General features: G+C 35.4%; 1 protein-coding gene and 1 non-coding gene across 2 annotated transcripts in view; one reads left to right on the plus strand and one right to left on the minus strand.

The window, feature by feature from the left end:
* Window positions 1-27,685, minus strand: part of LOC145662927 (suppressor of lurcher protein 1-like) — a 2,696,516-nt gene that overhangs the window by 2,204,363 nt on the left and 464,468 nt on the right. The window lies entirely within an intron of this gene.
* Window positions 6,948-7,022, plus strand: TRNAR-UCG (transfer RNA arginine (anticodon UCG)). The gene has a single exon. It is a non-coding gene; the product is annotated as a tRNA-Arg (tRNA).

The following is a 27,685-nucleotide window of genomic DNA, read 5'->3' on the forward strand; positions in this document are numbered from 1 at the left end:
CCAAGACAGACCACAGATGTTCAATTATGTTGAGATCTGGGGATTGGGCGGGCCAGGGGAGTTGTTGAACTTCATCCCGATATTCCTCAAACCACGCTGCAACAACGCCAGCTGAGGGAATGGGTGTATTATCATCCTGGAAGATGGCGTCATTGTCCGAAAACAATATCCGGACCATAGGATGCAAGTGGTCTCCTAAAATTGCGACATAATCGTTGGCAGTGATTCGTCCGCCAAGTGTGACCACAGGACTCAATGAAAACCATGTTATTGCGGCCCACAGCATCACCGAGCCGCCATGTTTCACAGTTGGGCGGAGACACTGCAGACCATAAGCTTCTTTGGGCGTTCTCCACACATAAACACGGCTCGTGGTTGGGAATAGGGTGAAGGATGACTCATCCAACCATATCACACGTTGCCAGTCCTCAACGGTCCAAGTTGCATGGTCGCGGCACCATTTGCGTCGTGCGAAAGCGTTATGGTCCCTGATGAGCGGTTTGGCCCGTGCAACACGACCCCGTAAGTTCATATCATGTAATTCGCGGCGGACTGTGATTGACGAAACAGGGTGGGGGAGGTGCTGATTGAGTTCCTCCGTCACTTGCTCCGCAGTTGCACGACGGTTCTGCGTGACACTGCACTTTAATACCCGGCGTGACCTGTCACTCATGATCTTCTTCCGCCCACTGTTCCGCTTCCCCGATGTGGTTTTCCCGTGTGTTGTGTAGGCCGTCATCACCTTCGACACTGTCCCACGCGACACACCTAACACAATAGCCACTGCCGTCACACTCACTCCACATAACCGCGCACCAACAATTTGCCCTCTTTGAAAATCTGAAAGGTCTCCCATTTTACACTACCTCCGTCTGCTGCAGCCACTGGACACTGCTGTTCCACTGCGCCTGACGTAGTATGGAGACCGACCTAACACACCACCACCAGCGGTCCGGCGTTGCGGGCGCCACGACACCACTGCCAACCCAAACATCTGACGTGTTGCCAACTAGAGGTGTTTTCATTTTTCTGATCACCATCTGTATATATAATGAAATGAAATTTTTCAGTTTAAATTCTACGATTTTGCCATTTTGGTTAAGGGAAACGAATAATGGAGGTGAATGATGAGGGATGAATTACTGAAATAAAATGTGAGAAGAAATGAGAATACCATGAGAAAACCCAGGAACGCGATGTTGTCTACCTCAAACTTACTTAGCCGGGAATCAAACCACAGACCTCCACACCAGAGGTAACCGCTTCACCACTGTGAGCCATGGAGTTCCCATCTTATATATTAAAATGAATTTGTGTTTGCTTCTTTAAATGGCATACAAATTAACAAAATAGACTTCGTATACTTCAAGGTAATTTTATTGAAGAGGCTAGAATCTTGACCCAGGCTATAAAGAACTTTTAGGTTAGTATTCTAAGGGAGAGAAGCATAAGGAAAGAAGTGGTTTAAAATTTATGTTTAAAAAAATATATATCTCACGAATTATTCGTGTTAGGAAAATGAAACACGGTATGTAAACTATTTTTTTAAACAAGTTAACATGTACATATGACTTACAATCTAGAAAAATGCACTAAGGGGCTAAGACAATCATAGAAGGTGAAATGTAAAAATAATCAAAACGACCGATATTAGTGTCGAATCCATACTTTTCTGGGTCGCTGATATGAATAGTGACAGCCTCAATGCCGTCCAAGTCCAAGTTCAGCCATATCATTATGGAGTAGGGGTGAAAGGTGGTGTAAAATAAAATGTCCAAAATGATCGATATTACTAACTAACCAACTAACTAACTCTATGGCCTATGGAAACCGGAGGTTCAATGCCGCGTTCACTAAAGCTCTCCACTGACTTCTATCCTTAGCTAACTGCATCCAGTTTCTACTTTCTATTCCAATCTCTGTGAGATCCATCTTAATATTGTCCTCCCATCTGCGCCTAGGTCTTCCTAATGGTCGTTTTCCGATTGGTCTTCCAGTCAAGACTTTGGAAGAAAGTAGAAACGCTTTCATTCTAGCTACATGACCCGCCCATCTAAGCCTCCTAGACTTAACGACCCTAACAATGTTGGGTAGACCATATAAATTATGTAGTTCCTCGTTATGAAGTTTCCGCCATTCCCCACTCCCGTTCCTCTTGGGTCCGAATATTCGTCTTAGGATCTTGTTCTCAAATACTTTCAGTCTATGTTCTTCCCTCAGAGTAAGTGACCATGTTTCGCAGCCATACAGAACAACAGGCATAATTATCGTTTTGTATGTTTTAAGCTTCAAATTCCTCGACAGAATTCGCGACGACAAGATATTTTGAACCGCATAGTAACACGAATTCCCTGCTTTTAGTCGACATTTAATTTCTTCGTGAATACGTTTTTCCTCTGTTGATATTGTTCCTAGATATTTGAAAGTATCCACTTTATCAAAAGGATAATTTAATATTTTAACGCATCCATAATTTGCTGTATTCCGGTCCCGACGCACTTCCATGTATTTAGTTTTCTCTGCATTTACTTCTAAACCCATTTCCCTGCAAGCGTTTAATAAGATCTCTGCATTTCTTTCTATGGTTCTCCTATCATCTTCTATTAAATTTACATCATCAGCATATGCCATAACCTGGTGAATACCGTTCAACTGTAGACCCTGGTTGCTATCTTTGATTTTCCTTATAGCGTATTCCAAAACGAAGTTAAATAATAATGGCGACAACAAATCTCCTTGGGGATTCATTTAAACATATCTTAATTAATCTAATTAGCTTTCTCGGTATTCCAGGTTCTGTAAGAACGTTGTATAATGTTTCTCTCCTTACCGAGTCGTACGACTTTCTAAAATCAATAAATAATTGATGTACCGGGGTATTGTATTCTCACTTTTTTTCGAGTATTTGGAGAATGGTAAATATTTGGTCGATATTTGATCGATTTCGTCTAAATCCGCACTGATAATCTCCAATAATTTCATCTGCGTAAGGGGTCAGTCTTGCTAACAGAATATTTGGGAGGATTTTATAGGATGTTGACAGAAGAGAAATACCTCGATAATTATTACAGTCAGTTTTGTCGCCTTTCTTTGTAAATTGGAACAATAATTGATTCTTTCCACTCTTGTGGCAATTCTTCCTTGTTCTAGATAAGGAGAATGAGTTTGTGTATCTTGTTCCACAATTTTTCGCCTCCAGCTAAAATTAACTCAGCCGGAATTTCATTTACACCCGGAGATTTGTGTTTCTTTAATTTCTTTATAGCGGTTACTACTTCTATTCGGTTGGGTTCTGGAATATACGGTTCTGCGGTGTGTATCACCTTTTCTCCACGCACACTAGTTTTTGGTTGTCTTGGAATTGATAGGGGCAAAGTCCAAGGCGTTGCTCGTGCATTTTTATTTAACTCAATTCTTTAGTTTGACAATAGCAACGCAGGCGATGTTACTTGTTGTTATTTATTCTCCTCAGTTCGTTACTTTCTGGAAGGGGCTACGCCGAAAGTATTGCCTTTCTTTATTTGCTCTACTCCTTTATTTTCAAATATTGTAGATAAAGGTGATTTATCCATGCAACGCCGGGTATTTCAACTAGTTTTGTATATAAACAGAATATTTGTTTATTTCCCCTGTACACAAATCCATACTTCTAGGTAACTTTATCGAAGAGACCATAGTCAGGAAGAGATTGTAGGTAATTTAAATTTTGGTAATGTGTTTAATAAGAGTCTCAAGTTAAAAATCTCATTCTATTTCTGTACAGACATAATTCACAATTCAGTCTATTAGTCAATTTCTCCAACTTTCGTTATATCATTTAACATGTGACAAATTGTTTTAACTTGATTTCACGAATGATTTTTGTTTCAAGATTAATGATTAGGCCTGATGCTGCGTTAAACTCTCTGTAAAGTTAACACGGCTTTCTGGTTGCGCTTAAAATGTTGACAAATATCCAGTTTAATAATAACAAGGAAAAGGAGAAACGAGATGTGCACCTCATTAACTTTGACATTTTGTGTTCCAATTTTTAGTCAAAGTTTTGTGACTGTTTAAACTACTATAAGAATTACAATTTAAATAAGCTAATATGATTTATTAAGGAATTTTGACGTACACAAATGAAGTTAACTTCCGCTGAATTAGCTAATGAGAATGCAGAACTTCTATGAGAAAATTATGCAGTTATATAATTTTCATGGTTATCTAACGTAAGTTACAGTAACAGATATTTTATGTTTGGATAATATTTTTACATAACGTGCCCTTAAAACTACATAACATACGTTAAATGAAAACATTAAAGAGGTATTTCACTGGGGTTGGTGAAACTGGCCGTATATCTTCGAAATGGTTGAATCGTTGTATCATTACTATTAAAATATAGTCTAAGGAAAACATGATTACGTACAATTTCTATGTACAACTGACCTTTCACTAGGAAAGTGCAACAAATAAAGTACGTACTTAAAGGTATGATAGAAAGTAATTACAATGTTATATACAGGGGCGTCATTTAAGGGGGGCAGGAGGGGGCAATTGCCCTCCCCAAGAGTTTGAAGAATACATATACTTTAATCGATTGTCTCCTAATATAATAGTATAAAACGTGAAAGTCTTACGTTGGTGGTGCTCTTGCCCCCCTCAAGCGAAGTCTGAAATGACGCCCCTAATTATATATCCCAGAAAATGGATATAAATACATTTACAACGAGTAATATACAGTAAGTAATGGAAAAGAGTCTTGAAATTCTATGTAATCATACAGTTGTTTGGTATTAAAGTCTGTATTGTCATGTTACTTTAATATTACCATACAGACAGTAACGCATTACTACGGTTATAATAGATGGGGGAAAAAAGAAACGTAAACTTTCCATCACCCATAATTCTCCACTATATGACAAAACCAGGATGTTTTTGTCTTGGACACAAGAATAACAGATATAGAAAACAGATGGGAGTACTATTATCATATAACTTAAATCCGACAATTCATACGTTTACAAAACTATTATTGAGACTGATTGGGCATACAGGAAACATATAACGTTATTTGTTACTTGGTATAAAGGCAAATATACTGCGCAAATCTTTGCTTCTTTCAAAAAATAAAACCATGCAAATTCTCACAGCCAGTAGCTAATTATTATTTCTGATATGCTCGTAAGACGGTGCGCTCGGTGTTTTCTTGGCATTACATCTTATTTTAGAAACCTTTAAATCGAAGAATTCCTCTCACTTATCTCCGAGTTATATATTCGTTTATACTCAACCGTATTGCCTATGTGAACATCAACGGCTTTCTATCACATCCTATATTTCCATTCACCGGTGTACCACAGGGTTCAAGCTTATCACCTCTTCTCTACATCCTCTATGCCTCGGATTTGCCATCTCCAGCACCTAATACATATTTGTTCCAATATGCGGATGATACCGCTTTTCTCACTCTTGGTAAAACAATCCAGCAAAATAACGTGCACTTACAGGTTACAATTACAGCATTTCTTCACTGGTGTGATAAATGGAGACTCACTGTTAACGAGACAAAACACAGGCTATAGTAATTTTACCACCCAACCGCCGCAGCAGGGTTCATCGAAATCCAAATTTGCTACGGATACGTGTTGGCGATCATCATTTACAACCTACTAAAACTGTTACATATTTAAGTATTGTTTTCGATGATAAATTGCGGTGGATATCCCAACTCCAGAAACTGGCTGGGGTTTAAACTCTAAATTATTACTAACCTACTTATAAAGCCTTTATGCGTAGTGTCCTTACTTTCGGTCATATAGCTTGGTGCTCTGCTCCGCAGAAGTTTTGCAATAAATTAGAAATTCTTGAACGTCATGCTATCAGACTCGCATTTCGCATAAAACTACCGTACCCCAATGATGACCTTTATAATAAGATTGATTTTCCTCCGCTTGTCCAACACATAGCTCTCGTACGCCAAAAATATATAGCTAAATGTCTTCATTCATATAAAGATATATTTCTCGATACCATATTCACAGACTTGGAACAAGACTCTCAGTACCGATACTGCTATACACCTCTCAGCATCCTCCTTTAAATTTATACTCGACAACTTCCAGATGATCATCATCATGCAAGATTTTTCCGACGACAGCTCATCCATGACGACATTCCTCATCTCTTACCATTATAGCACTGTCTCCCACAACACTAATAAGGGCTTCCCCATGTTTCACATCAGTCTTGAGTCGCCCTAAGACAGAAGACTAACCAGCATTCGTCTCACTAACTTATTTCATTGTGTTGTGATGTGATGTGCACTGCATTCATTATCATGAGCATAACAATCTTCCCTTACAATGCACTTATATTCATTAGCACTTTTGTATACTCATATTTTAACTATTCATTTATTTTGCTGCTTTCTCTGCACCTCTTATTTATTTTATGCACATATTCTCTTCTACTATTTATGTATTAGTTTAGATATTATTACTGTTCATAATGTTATGTTATTATTATTATTATTTCAAACATATTAGATTATATATGTTTGCAACATTTTGCTTTTTGTATATTGTTACTTATAAAAATTTTCCTTTGACAGCTCACTACCCAACTAAAATGAAATAAAAAATAATTGATGCTCCCACATCCCAGGCCAAGAGAGAGGGCGAAACCCTCTAGTGGCAGTTCTTCTTATACCCTCACGTTGAATGACAATAAAGATTTCAAACAAACCTGTCTCTTTAAAAAAAAAGTGCTCGGTGTTTGCTTCTAAACGCTTGCTTACGATTTGCATATTCCGAGGAGTATATTTCAATCCTATGTAGTGGAGTCTATATTCTATTAGTATTTGCCTGCACTATTTGCTGCAATCTTTATTCCGCTGCTTGTAAAAATAAGAGATGAGAAAAAACATTGCTCGATTGAATTTTAGTCTTCCTTTCATTAATTGTGGCCCCGCATAGCGTAGTCGCTAACGCTCTCGCCTTCGGTGCGAGCGGTCCCGGGTTCGATTCCCGGTGGGGTCACTCGGTCGAAAAAGTGTAACACGCTTTTTCAGGCCAGCCATCCTGAATGAGGTTTTCCTGGGTTTTCCTCATTCATACCAGGCAAATGCTGGGGTGGTACATAACTTATAGGTCCCAGGCTGCTTCCTTCCTTCTTCAATCCTTTCTTCCTTCCCTTTCCCCGGATTGTGTGCTCGCCGAGGGACGTCATCCCTCAAATCGTGAAGGGCTAAATGGCCTTAGATGCCGAAAGCCCAAAAATCTAAATCCAAAATCCAAAAATCCTTTCATTAATTTCGTCCCTGACTCATTGCAAGCATTTTACTATAACGTGAAGAAAGTCTATGCATAAGGAAAACAATGCAGTCAAAGCATGTATTCGTATCCTTTCGTCATGGCATTTTCACAGTAGTGAATGCAGATTTAACTGGAATATACAACACTTAAGGCTTCACATACAGATTTAAATGCAGTCAAGGACGGAGTTTCTACCATTTCTTCATGTGATATTTCCATGTTTGCCTCCGTGAATGTCTAGCAACAGCTGGAAATATAACATTCCTGGTTTGTATTTTTTTCTCATTTGAGTTTTGAAATGACCGGTAATGGTGTCGCTTCATTATTACTGTTATTAATTACGACGTCATATCTTTAATAAGTTCTGACGTCATCATTTTTATCTGAAAAAGTAAGGAGAAAATATATGTAGAACGGACAAGAACAATTAACATTCTCAATAATGTTGAAAAGTCATTGTTCTGAAAGATCCTAAAAATCACTTGAATTTACGTACTTTTTACCCGTAATTTTTTCTCAGTGTATAAAATGCTTTTCCTTAGAGAATAACCAATTCTGAAGAGAATTAAGTACACAAAATGATATTTCTATGCTGTATTCAATAAGAAAGAATTCAATCATAAGGAATTCTAATGCAGATTTTACAGAGTGCGCTGTAAAATTAATCAAATAAAGAAAAAATGAAACCTTTGAGTTTAACGTCCCACAATTATAGCCGTTCGGCTAAAGGATACGATGATTAAAGCAAGTGAATGATGATGGAAGGATTGGTGCAATAAAAAGTGGGAGGAAACGGGAGTAGCCCGAAACAACCCACTCACACGGTGTCTGTCTACCACAAAGTTCACTTGGCGCGAGCTGGGATCGAACCAAGGAAACCATGCGCCAGATGTGAACGCTCTACCACTGAGCCACCGCAGCCCCCCTTACTCACGTAATCGACTGTTCATGTATAAAAATGGGGTAAACTATTTGTCTTAAAATATGGTGTCATAACTTAGGTTATACGACACAGTTGTATCTCAGGTACAACAACTTTTAATCAACCTTCCGGAGAAACGCAATTTAACTATAGGTAATGCAGATGACTTGATGAATCATCATCCGACGATAGTTATGATTGGAGTGGCGCCACAGGGTAGCACAAAATATTCTCAATGAAATGGTAAAAAATAGTTCTTTGTTTATTCTCCTTATCTATAATATTTTGTACCAGCTATAAAGTAATAATTAACTAATTCCACTTATAACTAAAAATTATTGCTACACGAAAAATTTAGTATCTTTTTTCTTTGGAACTAAATGTTTTTAGTGATAAATGCAAGACAGATAATCCTTAAATTTTTGTAAATGTAAGTCAATGATAAAAAGCTTGGAATCAAAAACGGTAAATATAAATGGAAGAAGTTCAGCAAGGACGTAAAAATAGAAGAGAAGCAAGGAATTTATTGGACCAATGTATAATTTGTAAAATATGGAAAAAGCCGAAAACAAAGAATCACTTCTAAGTAAAGTAGTACAATATTGTTTTAAGAATATCATGTAAAGTTAGGTTCAAAGAAGAAATACAAGGAACGTCGAAAACTTTGATCTATCTACACGCCTTCCAAGTCGATCCTGGATATTCAACGTTGCGATTGACTTACGGTAACATTTTATAGATAGGTCGGAAGACTGGAATACGCCTTATAAGTGCATTTGTAAAACAAGAGAATATTACATAGCAAAATAGGAAAGTAAGCTACTAATAACGTCTATAACGATACTTCCCGTTGAAAAAGCTCAACAGTAAATCGTAGCAGATTTATGATTTCATAATACACACACCAGGGATGATGCTCCTTCATATTCAGTAATTAATAAAAAGCCTATCCGGTTTGCCATAAGGACCAGATTGTGTCATGTGATCATGACAAAAGTCACATTTTATGTTAAACCGAGTCTGTAGATTCCAAATCCAGATCTGAGATATTTAAGGCACGTAACCTCCGCGTAGAAAGCCCAAGGTAATTCGCAGGAGATGTATATACTTTATCATTATTATTGATTTTACTCAAACAACTTGACTTTTGACAATGTTCTATATTTACCTTACATGCTATACATCGTTTTTAAACTTTTCATCATGTGTTTGTAATAAGTTTCTAATTAGCTATCTCTATATTATAGTTTTTGAAATATGTGGACTACTTCAGTTTTTTCGTTGATTTTCCATTGGCATTAATGTTAATGTGCTTTCTTTTTTTTTTTTTTGACTATGTTCCATCCATTTTAGGACAATTTGCTTTTGAAATGTACAATCTACATTGTCTTCTCTACATTTGAGCTGAATTTCAGCTATCTCGCTTGTGAAGTCACATCGTAGTCTTACAGTGAACAAAGTTTGGACTCATTACTTTGAGCCTGAGATGAGGTAACACTATGGAGTGAAAGATCCATACTAACCAATAATAAAACATGTTCCGTACACAGGATTAATTTTCATCCAACAACAGGAGGATGGGTTTAGTCTTCTGCGATGTTGAAGGAATGTTTATTGATTACTACGTTGGTCTACAGTGACAGATAAGGATTAGTTTAAGCTACACCAAAAGTACGTCAAAGTCTCAAATCAAAGAAATATGGAAAAGTTTGACACAGCGCATTGTATTTTTACAGGACAATGCTCCAAGCCGCAGATGTAATGTATCACAAGCTGCAATCTGGCAAGCACAGTTCTTAATATTGGAGGCGTCATAGTATTCACCTGACTTGCCCATAACTAATTATTATTATTATTATTATTATTATTATTATTATTATTATTATTATTATTATTATTATTATTATTATTATCTCAAAACTCAACGAATGTCTCTGAGGTAACAAATTTTTCAGTGCTAAAGACGCCTCTGGTACCATTGCCAAGTAGCTACAAAAACAAACGAAAAATTTTATTTACAGGTTACAGAAGAATCTTTTCATGGTTTCTTTCCGACATAATCTTTATGGATCTCGACGGCATATCTTCTGTAGGAAAGAAACCGTGAAAAAGTTCATGAAACTTTCTCAGTAATAATTAGCGATTTTAACCTCTCTTCATTATTATTTCATAATAATCTCAAAGTTTCACAACATTTTCAAGTTTAGGAAACGTTAATTTTCTTCTTGTAGTTATTTCGAATAATAAAGCAATAATGGGAAGCTTACGTGAAATGATTGTTTTAGTATTTTAACAGCTTCATTACATTCTTTCTTCGTTCAGTTAATAAAATTTACTAACTGAACAAAGATTAAATTAAACTGTTATTGGCATTTAATGAATGTTGCTCTACTGTTTTATCAGGGTGTCCATTTTTCTACACTGTAGGAAATATCTGACTGAAATTATTCCATTAATATATTCTACAAATAACAATATCTCTAAAATTGTCCAATAATTGTAATTTCTAACAATCCCCTTCTTTTAGTATGTAAATGTTACAATCTTTTTAACATTTCTAACTTGTTTAAAAGTGCCAATTACTTTTCCCTTGAGCCTATGTAATTTTCATTAGCATATATATATATATATATATATATATATATATATTGCATAGGGCAGCAAGAATTATTCAAATTTTTATTATTTAAATAATTTTTCTACTGCTAATTTGAATACTTGTTTTCAATAAGTAATTTCATCTGAATATCGTTTCGAATATCCAAAGAATACATTACTCGAATATTCAAAGAATACATTATTCAAATATTCAAAGAATTCATTACTCGAATTTGAATATTCAAAGAATCCATTATTTGAATGTTTAAAGAATCCATTAATCAAATATCCAAATAATCCATTACTCGAATGTTTGAAGAATCTCTTATTCACATATTCGAATAATCTATTACTTAAAAGATTTCAAAGAATCCATTATCGAATGTTCGACTAATAAATCATTCTCATTTTAACAATATTACTTTAGCCACAATGGCCAGTTCTTGCATATATCCCCTTATATTATACGAAATAAATTTCTGAAAACTACTTTGAACGAATAGAAGAAACCATTTTGGCTTTCCTTTTCAAAATCCATAGCGACGAATTAAGCCGAAAAAGGGAGCTGGAGATACATAGAGAGAGATCAGAGTAAAAAAAATAATAATTACGTGTCATTATTATGGATTCATTAGATAATGAAAACGTAGTTCCACGTATTCTTCCGAGTTGTATGAAAGCGTGTAATCGAAACTTGGTGAGAGGACACTTCTTTTTTTTAAGAACAAAGACAGCTAGAAAGAGAGAATGTTAATTATGCAAATTAAGGTATGAAGAATCGATTTTTGTATGTGTATAAAGGCTACCCCTTTCATTTGCTAACAGAAAGAACTGTCCTATTTCTCTCTATCGTCACATTGAATATTTAAAGGCTAAAGAGAGAAAAAAATAACACTAGAGTGTAACGTCAGTGTGAATCAAATTGAATTGAAATTAGTTTTTAATTTATGTCACTTTGACTTTATAGTACGAATAGGTAATATCACTTAGCTTCTATCAACATTGTCAAAAAAAATTGCTTACTGAATAATAAAGGACCAGTTACATGATACATATAAAAGCCTTTACGTATATAGATTACAATCAGTAAATATTAATTTTAACTTCAGTAGCAGATTCCAAAACCTGTCTCTATTACACTTTATTCAGCACTTATGTAATGATCTAGCATATTACCTGACAAACTACGTATTGGTTTATTTAATGAGTCGCAAATAAACTTTGATTGCAATCGATTAGAAATATTCTATATCAGGTGGCTATCTTTAATTTACCCACCATTTTTAGCTTTAATTATTATTGTTGTTGAACTGGAGTTTCTCGTCTCTTTCAGCATTGGGATTATATGAGACGTGGACCAACAGCTGAACGTGGAATCCGAAACATTTGTGCTTTCTCCGAGAATAAAACTCGGTGTGCTGCTCCTCTAGCATTAATTTCACGATACTCTTAACGTATGAAGAAAAAATGCCAACAAATGATGTAAATTCCAATCAATAGATGGGGCGTTTAGTGCAAAAGAGATTCAATTCGAATTGTGATCATTTTGGACATATTACATAATTAACATTTCTGCCTGCACCTCTTTTCAGTGCTTAAAAGACCCATCTCCTGATATTGTAAATAACTGTAAAGGGCAGTGTTCGTTTTCCCTTTTTGACATGAACTTTATCTGAATGCCCCAGGTCACATTGACCTGACTAAAACGAGATGCTCGAGAATAAATAATCGTATGAAGTTTCCGAGAAAATACGAAAAAAAGACTAATTTCATGGCGCTAAAACTCATGTCGATCGTTTCAAATACGGAAAATCGAATTTAATGTAGCTAAAAGTTATGTTGTCCGTTGTGATTGTTGGGGGAGACAAGACGAGAATGGCAAGTGTATTCGGTGTGTCAGGAGGAACAATATACAAGATGACAACGGCCTACAAAACTCACGGCGAAGTCACATCGATGAGGAGGAATAGTGATCGAAGGAATGTTTTCAGTGACAAGTCGTGTCGAGATTAACCGTCCTGCAACTGTCACTCAGAACCGTCCTGCAACTGCGTCCCCTGTCTGTGTCGACATTCACATTCCGACTCGAATTACATGACATGGATATACATGTTCCAGTTGCACCTGTGAAACCGCTGATACGGACCATAATGCTTTGGCATGACGCCAATAGTGCCGTGAACATGCAACATAGACTAGAAATGTGTGATATGGTCGTATTAGTTATCATTCATCTTGTTTGAAACCACGGGTCGTGTTTATGTGTGGCGGTGTTCAAAGAAGTATACGTTCCAGAATAACCCTGCCCATGCATGAAACGTGGCGGTAGATATGTGATTCTGTAGGCCGCAATTCCTGATTTTCAATTAGTCCTCTGCTTGCTCTTAACGGTCACGACTCTGCCTGTGATTATGTTGCCATTTTCGGGGTCCAAGTGCATCTTGTGCTCCAGACATTGTTTCCGGGTAATGACATTATTCTAGGATGACATTGTGTTCTGTCGCACAGCTGGAGTTATTGTATCGTCATTTGAAGAAAATCGAGATGAACAACTCTCTGGGCCCGTCTAATCCCCGGATTTAAATATAAATGAACATTTGTGGTCCGTTATGGAGACACGAATTCTGTACTGATTTCAATTTTCATGTTCTCTCGGGGAACTGAGTATACACTACTACACGCAGAATGATATAATATTTATCTTGCTACCACGGATGACACCTATGACTCCATTTCACGTTGCATCAGAGCTGTTCTGAGGACGAAGAATTTTCCAAGACCATATTCATATGGTAAGTGTAGCACTTGATTTAGGTGTTTCTATTAAATTGATAAGTGAACTGTATTCTATCTACCAATCGATAAATGGCATCAAGTTGAACAAAATTACATGCTTTAAATGAGTATTATCATGCGTAAATTTTGAGAAAATGGATAAAACCTTAAACGTACTTTGTTAGTTACCAATATTAATTGGTAGCTTGTACTCTACTAGAACAAAATATGTATTTATTTACTGAACATATTGTATTTATTGTTGTTTGTTAACTTTTATTCAGTTTTAATTTATATACTGAGCACGTAAAACATATTGTATTTATTGTTGTTTGTAAGCTTTTATTTAGCTGAAAAGAATATTTATTTTCTGAACATGTAAAACATATTGTATTTATTGTTGTTTGTTAGCTTTTATTTAGCTGAAAAGGATATTTATTTTCTGAACATGTAAAACATATTGTATTTATTGTTGTTTGTTAGCTTTTATTTAGCTGAAAAGAATATTTATTTTCTGAACATGTAAAACATATTGTATTTATTGTTGTTTGTTAGCTTTTATTTAGCTGAAAAGGATATTTATTTTCTGAACATGTAAAACATATTGTATTTATTGTTGTTTGTAAGCTTTTATTTAGCTGAAAAGAATATTTATTTTCTGAACATGTAAAACATATTGTATTTATTGTTGTTTGTTAGCTTTTATTTAGCTGAAAAGGATATTTATTTTCTGAACATGTAAAACATATTGTATTTATTGTTGTTTGTTAGCTTTTATTTAGCTGGAACAGTATATTTATTTATTTATTTACTGAACATTGGATTTATTGTTGTTTTTCTTCTCCCAACGGTGACACATAATAATAAGTAATTAAGTAGCAATTATTATTAATAATTTACTTTAATAATGTACATACTACTGCATGAAACGTTCTTAATAGTCTCTGGATGGGATGACCATCAAAGTGATATTTCTTCTTACCGAATTACCTCATTGGTATATAACTCTGGTTACGAAGAAAGCCTTAAGCAGTTTCAAAGCAAGAACAAATATGACTGAAAATGTCTTTTAATTGCACGCCTAGTTTTAATCGACCACTTTTTTGTATGTGTGTGTTCATTTCCCATAATTCAACGCCTGATAACAGCGGTCTCATTCCTTTGATCCTCATAAGGCGCTTGTGTTATGAATCATTATGAGAAGCGTTGAGAGATGGTATTTAAGGGGGAGATAAGACTTTCTTTGCGGAAACTTTTCTTATTGAGGACTCCTCCAATTATAGCAGCCGTTACTGGAAACGGTATAGTTAACCAACCGAGTAAACAACGTGGTAATTAAGGTGAAAGACGGATGAGAATAGATGATCGTTTGAGGTTTTTCAGTCGCTTCCTCAGAAATGAGATGAAAACCAACAACACTGGTGTGTAATGAACACTTTAAAGGTGATGTACTGTATTAGTTCCTTTCACGATATGAAAATTATTCACTGAAGACATATCTCGCAACTCTTAAGGTAAATTTCATGACAACAGAAAATGACATCACTTTCTACTTCTCTGTTTAACTACCCAATTCTTTCTTTCAATCATAATTTTAATATGTATGAAACAGGCTTTTCAAACAGTTTTCAACAAATCATATTTATAGTATACTAGATAAGACACTATACTGAGAAAAATCCGTTATTGGGACAGCGGTATATTGTACAAATGTACGGAATCCATATGTTTACTACGGAAATCTGTATGGAGCATATGTTATCGATATACGCACTGCCATTTTCCTGCTTAGATGTTACGTCATGCCGCTGCAGGATGGCTGATACCTAACAGTCTTCCTTATATTACATACGTATACGTATGTTACATATGTCAGATAACGTCCATCTGTATATGAAATCATTACCGTCTATATACAGTTCTTTCTTTCATACGGAAAGCACGCATAGATGGAACACTTATACGGAATGTGAGATCCTTACCGCTTATATACAGTTCTTTCTTTCATACGGAAAGCACGCATAGATGGAACACTTATACGGAATGTGAGATCCTTACCGCTTATATACAGTTCTTTCTTTCATACGGTAAGCACGCATAGATGGAACACTTATACGGAATGTGAGATCCTTACCGCTTATATACAGTTCTTTCTTTCGTACGGAAAGTATGTATATACAGAACATATACGGAAAGTATTATAAAACATATGTTTTCAGTTATACGTTTGCTGCAGGGTGTTACACATAGTCGTACGTTAAGTCTAAAACTTACAGGATTTACGCATGTAACCTACGTTTTTACATATACCGCATACGATTTTTTTCTCTGTATATAGCACAGAGAAAAAATATATAGCACAGAAGAATATGTTTATGCAAGATATTTCAAAAAGTATATTGGAACTTCATTCTCTTCTTTAGGATCAGGGACCCAACGACGGATGGGTCCACCGGATTCGGATCTCCGTCGCCCCACTAAAAAAAGACTTTTAAATAATATATGTGTGATTTGTCAGCATTACGGATGTGATTATAGGGTCCACTCAATCTAATCTAAGTAACAAGACAGTCATTTGTACACTGTCTTAATAAAATTAAACTTGATTTAGCAGAGAAATAATTAATGTAGTGTAAAGATTTGAATTTACACTATGTCTGTACTTCTTTTCTTATTAAAAAAAAATAGTACTATAATTTTTCTCTGAGAATGTAGGTGGAATTACATTAAAATTATGTATGCTTTTCACGTGTGCCAAGTAACATAGACATACTGTCTTCTAGTTTCGGGCCTTCCCAAATTTGAATACCTCCCCCCAAGAGTATCTGCTTATAATGCATATTCTAATTAAATGAAATTATACAAAGCCAGCCCCATCCAGGTGACTAAACACGTTCAAAAATGTGTTTCAAAGAGTAAACCTATTATCTGTGTAGAAAAATTTAAACCTCCTTTTTTTTTTTTTTTTTTGTCTTAGTTTTCGCATTTAACACTATAATGGCAAAACGCTAAGTGAACTCGAGTGGTAACTATATTTCAAATATGTCTTTTAAATCACTCAATCATTCCCTTAGTTTTGACATTTTATGAATATAAAAACGGATGTTTGTTGAAAATGCTGGCACATGTTTCCAATTCCTATCAATATAAGGACTTAATATACCAAGTTGCATCTTTTTATTTTGAAGGATTCTCCAGATAACCCTATTTCTTTCTTAGGAGACGATGGAAATCCCTCTGGGAGTAGGTTCTAACCTAACTATATATCAAACTTCACTTCAAACAGGTTAATTCTGTGGATTTATATAGGGACAAACATACAAACATTTAGCTTCATATACATAAGGTATAGAATACACTTTTACTCTAGTAAGAAAAAATGAACGTTGCTGAAACAGTAAACAAGATTACGAGAAATTTCAATTGTGTCCGGGTAAAAGTCAAAGAAGCATTCGAACAAGGGAAGATTACTCTTAACTAGCAGCCTTAATATTGGACTTGGGAAGAAATTGGTCAAGTGCTATATATGGAGCATTGGACTGTATGGTTCAGAGACTTGTACATTAAGGAAGTTAGAGAAGAAATATTTAGAAAGCTTCGAAATGTGATGTTGGAGGAAGATGGAGAAGATAAAATGGACAGAGAGCAACAAACAAAGATGATTTAAAACGGGTAAGAGAGAAGAGGACGCTTTTACCCAGCATTCTTCGAAGGAAGCTCAATTGGATTGGACACATCTTGCGAAGAAATTGTCTTCTTCATATCGCCATAGAAGGAAAATGGAAGGAAAGCGAGGAATAGGAAGAATATAACTGATGAATGATTTGAAATACAGGGTCTTCCAAAAGTCCTGCAAAAAAGTAAAAAGCTCTAACTTTATATCCATTTATTTATTTGTGCAAAACTTTTAGTGGACTTGTACGAAAAGTCTGAAATTTTGTTTCCAAGCACCTTTTCAACGCCAAACCTCCAGCTTAGCACCATTTACGTCCAAACATTGCTGAAGTCTTTTCGGGAATCCAAGAATGGCATTTCAACGTTCATTGAAACGGCACACCACACATTTAACTTTGGAGAATCACGAACATGTGTTTCAAATTCGTGTGGATTTTCAATTCCCCAGGTTCTACAATTGTGTCGGTTTACCTTACCATACACATGAAACGTGGATTCATCTGAGAACAGAAACTTTGAAAGAAGCCCTGGATCACTGTTCAACCGTGGAAGCATCATTTCACAAAACTCACTTCTTATCTCACAGTCTTCTTCCGTCAATTCCTGTACAAGTTTCAACTTGTAAGGCTTTGCCTTTATTTACTTACGAACGATATTGTGTAGCTCCAAGGATCTGCGTTTCAACGATTTCTTTGGGCTTCGCAGCACGCTTTCCTGCACGGACTGAATCACATCAACACTGGTTGTTGGCCTTCCGCTACGAGGCAAGTCCAAGACAAAATCTTTGAGTTTTACGTCCCACGGTTATGCCGGTTTGGCTAAAGGAGATGGTGATTATGAGAAATGAATGAAATGGTGGAATGAAGAAAGTGGGAGGAAACGGGAGAACCCCGAGAAAACCCACGCACACGGTGTTTGTCCACCACAAAGTTCACTTGGCGGGAGCAGGGTTTGAACCCGGGACCCCATGCACCAGAGGTGAACGCTCTACCACTGAGCCACCGCGGCCCCACAAGTCCAAGACAGTCCCGGTAGCTAGGAACTTATCGTACCATCTCTTGATACTTGAACCTGCAGGTGGTTGTTTCTGATATTTTTGTCGGAAATTTCTTCTCACCAAAACACTAGATTTTAACTCAAAAAACCATGGCATACACTGCACTTTCTCTTGAATAGACGCCATCTTTGTTATGTGATTTGCGGTTATGACGTCAACGTTTACATCCGCTCATTGTTGCCAACAAAAATTTTAATATTTCACTAAACATTACAAACAAAATACAAAATTATAAGTAGTACTTTCAAAGTTACAGCTTTTTACTTTTTTTGCAGGACTTTTGTAGTATAGAAAGAAAATATTATTAGTTAAAACAAGAAGCTGAAGATCAAGAAACGTGAAAAAAAAAACTTTTCCAGGTCCAAATCTAAAATTGAAAAAAAAAATATTATTAGTCCTACGACCTGCCAAAAGACAGAATACTTAATAACAAAAGTAATAATAGAAGTCAGCCGTTCGATCATTTTTGCTGTGATCTAACGGCGCGCTGTTTAACTCCTAGCTGGAATATAGATAGCCACCGATTTAGTCACCGTTACCCGTTAAGATGTTAGCAGATTGACTACGTTAACGAACTCGACTGACATAATTCCTCTATCTATCAGTTGCAAACGAACCGTATTGAAAAATTCGCTTTCATTCAAGAGTTATTGTGTGCAGTAACGGACAAATGTAAGTCACCATCAACCGTTAAGATGTTAACAAATTGACTCCGTTAACGAACTCGGAGGAGATAATCGATCTAGCTAATTAGTACGAAAACATAATTCAAAATTTTGAAGTACCGTAAGTACATGCGTACTAACATTACAATATTATAAAGCACACTAACGTGGTCATTGTAAATACAGGCATGAGTCCTAATCCATGTTGCAAGATTTGAAATAACATAACATTTATAGCGTAAAGATTGATTCTTAATTAATGTATACGTGCACTTCTAATGCACGTTTAGTTCTACCACATGACCACAATTAATACATACAATGAAATGTTTAAATACCTTTATATCCGTACTCCGTAACTATAATAACATAATAAATTGTGAAAAGCCCTAATGATAATGATGATAATGATAATAATAATAATAATAATAATAATAATAATAATAATAATAATAATAATAATAATAACAGGGGAGGAGGAGGAGGAGGAGAAGGCGCGCACCCAGAAATTATTTTTGTTGAGAGAATTCCAAGGGAGGGTTCTATACTATAAGCTAATACGCCTATGTAGTGTTGAATGAGCATTGTTCTGCAGGCTAAAAGACGATAAGTAATTATAAAACACTTCCACCTATATTTTCAGACAAAAATATAGAATTACATTGTTTTTTAAGAACTACAGATGAAGTGTAAGATCAAATTGTCATGCTACGTCAATCATTTCCTTGTTAGAGAAATATAAATTTACTGAGGGGTAAAAGTGGGTCTGCAAAGGTAGGGGGACGGTAGGTAGCGACATGACGTAACCGATCCCCCTGTCTATCTTTGCCTTTTGTAATTTTTTTTAGAAACTGGGGGACGCCGTATATATTTTTTCGAGGTGGGGGACGGCGTCACCCTGCGTACCCTCATTTTTACCCCTGGTTTTACTGACAATGTGAACAAATGTATGTTGAGTTAGGAAGTTTTGGAGGAGTCCGGAGCCGGTGGATCCCCGTTGACGCGCCCTTGAATAGTAGTAGTAGTAGCAGCAGCAGCAGTAGTAAACGGTATATAAAAGGCACGGACCACATAGACCACCACACTTCACCTTCTCGGTCCAATTTCTTAAATTTACTCATGGGATGCTGCAGTTATTATTGAAACCTTTGTTTACAATACACAAAACCATAAGGCGTTTTCCGCGAGAAAAATTCACTCGCAAGATTAAACTATCCTTTGTGAATATTTTCACGGGAAATGATTTATGCCATATTATATAATTATTAATGAAATATTTATTTATGAAACATGAACTAAAACTCCAGATTTGCACTTGAGAAAGAAATGTTTATTTATGAAATATGAAACAAAATCATCTGGGTCTTTTATCGGGTATCGTCAGAAAATAACCTTTGTGAACATTTTCATGAAAATTGCTTTATTCTTATTTATAGAGCTATTAATGAAATATTTATTGATGAACCTTGATCAAAACAAATCTACGAGCAATTTATTCCTTATCATCCCTTAAAAGAGCGGGATGATTCAGTCAATTAGTCCCTTTTTCATTTTGTTACTGTGACCAAATGAAATATGATGGAGCGCTGTTAGTGATATTGTCGTGTACGCTGGATTTCAAAGTTTGTTTTGACATCTGGTAACACTTGAAATCTATACTTACTTCAAAGTGCGGCTGCCCATAACGAAGGAACAAAAACCGCGTGTTGTACAGTGGTATCTTGAAACGATTCGCCCACTACCATGCAAAGAATGTTCGGGAAGGAGTATAAGTTCCAAGATCGAATAAGTGTCAAATCGATTTTCGACGCTCTTTGATTACGGATTTTCCTGGCCATCCACCAGCCCTGACTTGAACCCCTGCCTTTATTTCCTATAGAGATTGCTGAAAGAGAAAGTGTACGCTAGGCCTCCTCATACACTGCAAGATTTGCGGACTGCAATCATTGATAGATATCTGTAGATAGTTTTTCCAGAACTTCACGATTCGCATGCGGGAGGTTGTAACAGCCGTGAGGACACATTGAACATGTCATATATTCTGTTCGCCAGTAATGAAACTTAGAACAGTACTCTTTACAGTCATGCTTTGGTTATTTATTTACATTAAATCGTTTGGTAAGAGTAATAAAATAGAAAAGCGACGAATTGACTGAAACGCACTGTAAAAGAAAACATGCGACTGTACCTTGTTTTTATTTATATACCTATATCAATTGAAAGTTACTATGTATGTGACTGTAAATCTCCTGAACCGCCCGACCGATCTCGATCAAATTTGTAACATGGATGAGGTTTGTTGCTGGACTGGTTTTAGGCTATTCACTTTGTTGGTAGACTGAGGGAGTATAAAAAATAAATAAAACCTAATAACTTCTGAACCACTCGATCGATGTTGATCAAATTAATAACATTGATGAGGTCCAGGCCTGAGATCGTTTTTATGATTTAAATTTGACGGAGGAACGTAGGGGAGGAGAAGGAGGGGGTTATATATATATATATATATATATATATATATATATATATATATATAAATCAATTTATATAAGACTTAAAGTGACTATTTTTGTAACTTAATAAATATTGAACTATCCGACCGATCTCAATCACATTTTCAAAAAGAAAAAAATACATGAGGTTATGGTCTGGAAACATTTTTGTAATTTCACTTTAACGGTTGATCCTAGGGGCGGGGGAGGGAAAGGAGACGTACAAATTAAAACTAATAACTTTTGAACCACCCAACCAATCTCGATCAAATTTTCAACATACATGAGTTTAGGGACAGGGATTACTTTAGCCTATTAACTTTGACGATGCAACGCAGGGTACGGGGAGGGGGAGAGAAATAAAAAGTGATCAAAAATGATCGATATTAGTGTTGAGTCCATAGTTTCCGAGGTCGATGAGAGAAACAGTGACACTTCTCATGCTGTTTCAATCCAAATTCAGTCCTGATAGTTGGGGAGAGGGAGGGTACAACGTAGGGGAGGGGGATAAACATTTAAAAAGTATCGAAAATGACTAATATTAGTGTCGAATCCGTAGTTTTAGGAGTAGCTGAGATTGACGGTGGCAATTCTGATGCCGTGTGCCGCAGGAGGGGGAGTGGGAGCTATATATAATAATGATCGAAAATGACCAACATTAGAGTATAATCCATAATTTTCGGGATCATTCAGATGAACAGTGACATTTTCGATCCGGTTTAATTCTAAAATCCGCCCTGCCGCTTGGAGAGGGGGAGAAAGAGATATATACAAATGATCGAAAATGGCGACTATCAGTGTCTAATTTATAGTTTCATGGGCCCCTTAGATGAACAGTTATACTCTCGATCCAGTTTAAATGTGAATTCAAACCCACAATTCGGGGCAGGGGAGGAAAATGTATTTAAAATGATCGAAAATGACCGATATTAGTGCTGATCTACATTTTTTAGGGTCGCTGAGATCAACGGTGACACTTCCGATGCCATAACCCGTAACATGGGGAGGGTGAAATAAGATATGTATGTATGTATATAAATGGTCAAAAATGACCAATATCTGTGTTGAATCCATAATTTTCGGTGTCACTAAGATGAACATTGATACTTACGATGCAGCATTGATCCACTTTCAGCCACACGACTTGGGGGATTGGGGAAGGGAGGCATCATACTTCAGCATAAAGTGCAAGTTATTATCAATCTACAACATCGTATTATATGTCTTCGGAACTTGGTGACAAGCTACATGGTTCGTATCAGAAGATATAAATATATAAGGTAAGAATTTATTTTCGGAAATGATATAGGTAGATAGGTATAACTTAGATATATATTGAAATAGGTATATGATATAGGTATAACTTTGATATATATTGAAAAGTTGATTTCTACGTAGAAATCAACTATAAAGAACTACATTGACCTACGCTAAACTACATCTGAACCGTCACATTAAATGGAATTATGGAAGATGGTGATAATCCGTATAGGAAGCATTATACGATATAAACATTGAATTGAAAAAGTTTTTCGAAACGAAATAGATAAACAAAAGAATTCTACTAAGGAGTGGGAAATTTATATTGAAAAAGAAATATTTATTTACTTATTTATTGGACAAATTCCCAGATAGGCCTACAGCATAATTGGGCCATTTTACACAGGGAAATGTTAACAAACAAGAAAAAAAGAAGAAAAAGGATAAAAACGATAAAAATAAATAACAACAGTAACCAATAATTTCAACAAAGAGTGCACAGGCAATATTATTTGGCAAGCATGCGTTTTATTGCTCTTTCAAACACCGGGTAGCGCGAAAAAATGTCCACCTCACTAGTTAGATTATTATAATACTTCGGTTCTCGGTGAAAAAGATATCTCTGTATAATTGTCAACCTAGGGCGTGCAAGATTAAATAGGTGGGTATTCCGGGTTTTGCGGGAAGGGACACGTAAGGATAGTTGTTGAATTAGGGTTTCTGATCTTAGGTTCCCATTAACTATCTAATGAAGAAATTTCAAATCAGAGTTATTTCTGCGTACTCCCTGCGACTGGATATTAAGATATCGCAAAATTTCCTCCTTAGGTAATTATTATAAATTTCTTCCTTAGGTAATATTATAAAGAACAACATTGAACCAATATCTTTGACAGCAATTTTCAAAATAATGTTGACATGAAATAAATAAACATAAATAATTGCTTAATTTGGTGAGAGTGGACAGAGCACTTGAATAACAGTAAAGACTAATTGAGTGACGGAAAACATTAGTTATTTCTGCAGTATTAGAAAAAGAATCACACTTAATTTACAACTAAGAGAAAAGTGTAATGTTTTCCGTTTAGTATCATAACGTTCCTAAAAATTAACAAAAACTGTGTAAACATGCTTGCTACAATAAACAACAAAAAATTAATGGGAATGGATGTGCATTTAAATTATTTATTTCAACCCAGCGATGCGGGTAATATAAGTTAGTATACATACATACATACATATATATATATATATATATATATATATATATATATATATATATATATATATATATATATATATATATATATTAAAAATAAAACAGAAACAGACTAATCTCTTCGAACTAATTACGCGTTCTGTCTTATCTTTTAGTCATTAGTGTGTTGTATACACCACTTTTAGACTTCCACAGTGTACCATGAATGAATATGGGAAGTCTTAAGAATGGTTTATGTCTATCTGTGTATCAACAGGTATCAGAGCAGAACTGTAAGACATAAAGAGTTTTATCGAATCGATTGAACGACCAAAGAATGGGCTTTAGCTCCTTCATTAACCCCCCACTCAAACCAGAAGTGGTAAAAGTATTTCTTTTTTTGTTTCAACATTGAAAGTCGTAAAGAAAACGGTAATAGATAGCGAGAAGCGGTTCCCCAAAATCTATTCAGCGTTCCAAAAACATATTTTATCTCTATGCTCATATATTTACTAAAATCGAAAGTGGTATAAATTTACTACTACTTCCAGTTTCAATAAGTGGTTTTGATCTGCCCAGAGCAAAATCTGAAAACTATAGCGAGAAGTGATATTTTGAAATGGTTTCAGTGTCTCTAGAATAAGTTCTTTCCTCTACCCTTAACTTTCTTTTCAAACCGGAAGTAGTAGAAAACAACAATTTCCTGTTTCGAACACGATCGCGATTTTGAAGAACGACAATTAATAGCTAAAACCAACTTTTATACGTTACCACAACAATATGTTCCATATCCGACAATATAATACTTCTATTGCAACTGGAAATTATACCTTTATTATTTCCTATCATAATTTCATAAAGTGTGCATTCGTTGGTTTGTTAGCTTGCGTTCAAGTGTAAATTACTCGCCGTATGAGTTATACTTTAATGACTTGCTGCTGAATGTTATTTAGGCAGTATCATCCACTTATGATGTTAGGCTCAATTGTTAGATCTCAGATTGAAACTTCATCGTTTATAATTGATACATATTATATCCGTACACCAAACAAATCATTATCACTTGCTTATACCTAGGTACAGTCCGCAACAAAAAAATCTGCAACATGAGCATGTAAGTTTAATGTGAAACGACGAAGTCTATTGTTCCAAAATAAGTGTGTAGGGGAGGACGCTGAGGATTCTCCTGGCGTGATTCGTGCCACTTAGACGTTACGTTGATTCCCTGGGTTGTTAGGCGTAGCTTCACAATAAACTTACATGTTCATGTTGCAGGTTTTTTTGCTGCGGACTGTACAATACAAACACTTTAATTACAACGACTCACCAAAGGTAGTCGTCAACCCCGGTTCGGCTAATAATATAAGTTAATCTTTAGTGGCAATAATTGTTCACACCTTAAAATATCTTCCGTAATTATATACACTAGTATTATCACCTTTTCTACCAAAATTACAAGTCGATGATGAGTATTAAATAATTTATTCGTCGATTCTCTTTTAACGTATATTCACACAAACTGTCTTGCATTCATACATGTTAATTAGGTATCTATAAACAAACTACATAGCAACCAAATATACAATAATGTATATTTCTTACATATATTAAAACATTCTTCTTTTGTTATTTTTAATTAACATTCTATCAGGTATAGTGCTTGTGTAGAAGCACTTTCTGCCCAAGATACAGGTAATTATCAACAGATACAAAGTATCTCGTTGTATAAAATGTCGCCCGATAATGGGACTAAATATAAAAGTTACAAGGGAGCTTGACTTTTATATTTAAGAACCACTGGTTCGTTTATAATAATGATATTACATTAATTATGTCCTTTACATTTTGATCGCCCCTCGTATATAACTTCATTAAGTTTCCTTCATATAAATACATTTATAATAAGTCTTTTATTCCATTAATATTTATCTTTTATTATAAAAACGTCGTCGCTTACTAATATAATCAACGAAGGGTGCGAAGTCAAAAACGTAAGAGGCAATTACATTTTAAAACATAAATCACAATGATCAACAGTTTCAATCATCATTAAAAACGGTGATGTCAAAAAAAATGTTTGATCTTTCCAGGGCGCATTATATAATAACTACGTTAGATGATATTTTTAATGTATACATCGTATCAATAAGGCGTCAGAATACAGAAGAATCTTATTCGAGTAACATATAAGGTAGCGCATGAAGACAGTCGTCGGATAATTAGCTTAATAGAATGAACCTTATACTTAACATAATCTTTGACAACAAAGTTTCAACACAAATCAATATAATGTAAATAACCTTTGTGATTAATCAATTATGAATCGAATTATAATTCTTCACGTTAACAAGAAAGAATTAAAATTATTTGAAAATTATCATTTGTTGAAACAAACGTGATAAAGTATCTAAAAGTAATAAGGGTTGTTTTCATTATTGACATTAACACATAAATTTGAAGATAAATGTTCATAAGAATCTATAGCTGATATGGGTTTAACCCTTACTTCATCAACTGCAGTCAGTTTAAATTCGTACTTGCATATGATTCTAATAAAGTACATTGTACTGCACAATCGTGATTATGTTCCGCATTATTTTGTACATGAATTGCGTCATGACTTTGATTTTGATACGAAGTGCCATCTCTTGAATTACGGTTATGTCTATCCATAGGATTTATAGCATTTCTAGAATTTCGCCATGTATTTCGACTGTTTTTGAGTCTACTTCGATTAAGTGATCTGACATAATTATTGTCACGATTGGTTAGGTTAGGTGGATTCCCAACATATCTTTGCCTATTTTGCTCGTTCTGATTGTTTAAATTTACTCGATTTAGGTTATGTTCCGTATCATTTACATTACGGATATTTAGATTCCGAACAGGTACAAGGTGATCTGAATTGTTTTTAATTTTGCCTAATCCCGCTTGATGATTCTGAGCACGGTATTGAGTTTCATAACATTGGACAAGCATTAATAGGTGATTAAAACTCATGCACTGCGTAGAAAACAGGATCTGTTGTAGTTTAAACGGTAGTAGATTTCGAATAGATGCAATCACTCTAGATTCCGATTGCAGTGGATTTACGACTTTTAATTCGTTATACGTATTTACAACAAAATCGACAACAGATTTGTGCAAGCGAGGATTAAAAGGTTGGTTTCTAATCGTGGCATTTCTGTTTGCAAGTAAAAAGTCGTTTTCGTAATTTGCAATCAGCGCTGCTTTGAATTCCTCATATGTATTGACGTGATCCCGTACTGCTTTAAACCATAAAGAACATGGTGGGAGTAATAAATGAGGGATTAGTTTCATATATTGGGATTTATCTATACACATTATACTGCACTCATCCTGAAATTTTTCTAGGAAAGAAGTAGCATTTTCATTACATTTACCAATAAACTTACTCATAGCACGTATTTCGCTCATCTTTACACTTAACTTTACCTTCCTTTCACCATTTCGTGTTCGTGTTGAGTGACAATTCCTATCTACTGCGTGATGCGTGGTTCCACCATCTCTTTTTCGCCCATCTGTATTTCTTGGTTGAATTCTTTCCAAAATAATGTCCTCATCGGATGGATTACTTGAAGAAGAGATAACGTAAGGTCCACGTTGATCTGCTGCGGGTGAATGCGAGGGCATCTCTTGTGAACAAGGGAACTCCAAACGATCATTAACCATGTTGTTGTGGTATGCGTTGTCCTTAATCTGTAACGTCCTAATTTCCTCTTGT

Source organism: Thermobia domestica, chromosome 10 (assembly GCF_964235325.1).
Source record: "Thermobia domestica chromosome 10, izTheDome1.hap1.1, whole genome shotgun sequence".
NCBI lineage: Eukaryota > Metazoa > Arthropoda > Insecta > Zygentoma > Lepismatidae > Thermobia > Thermobia domestica.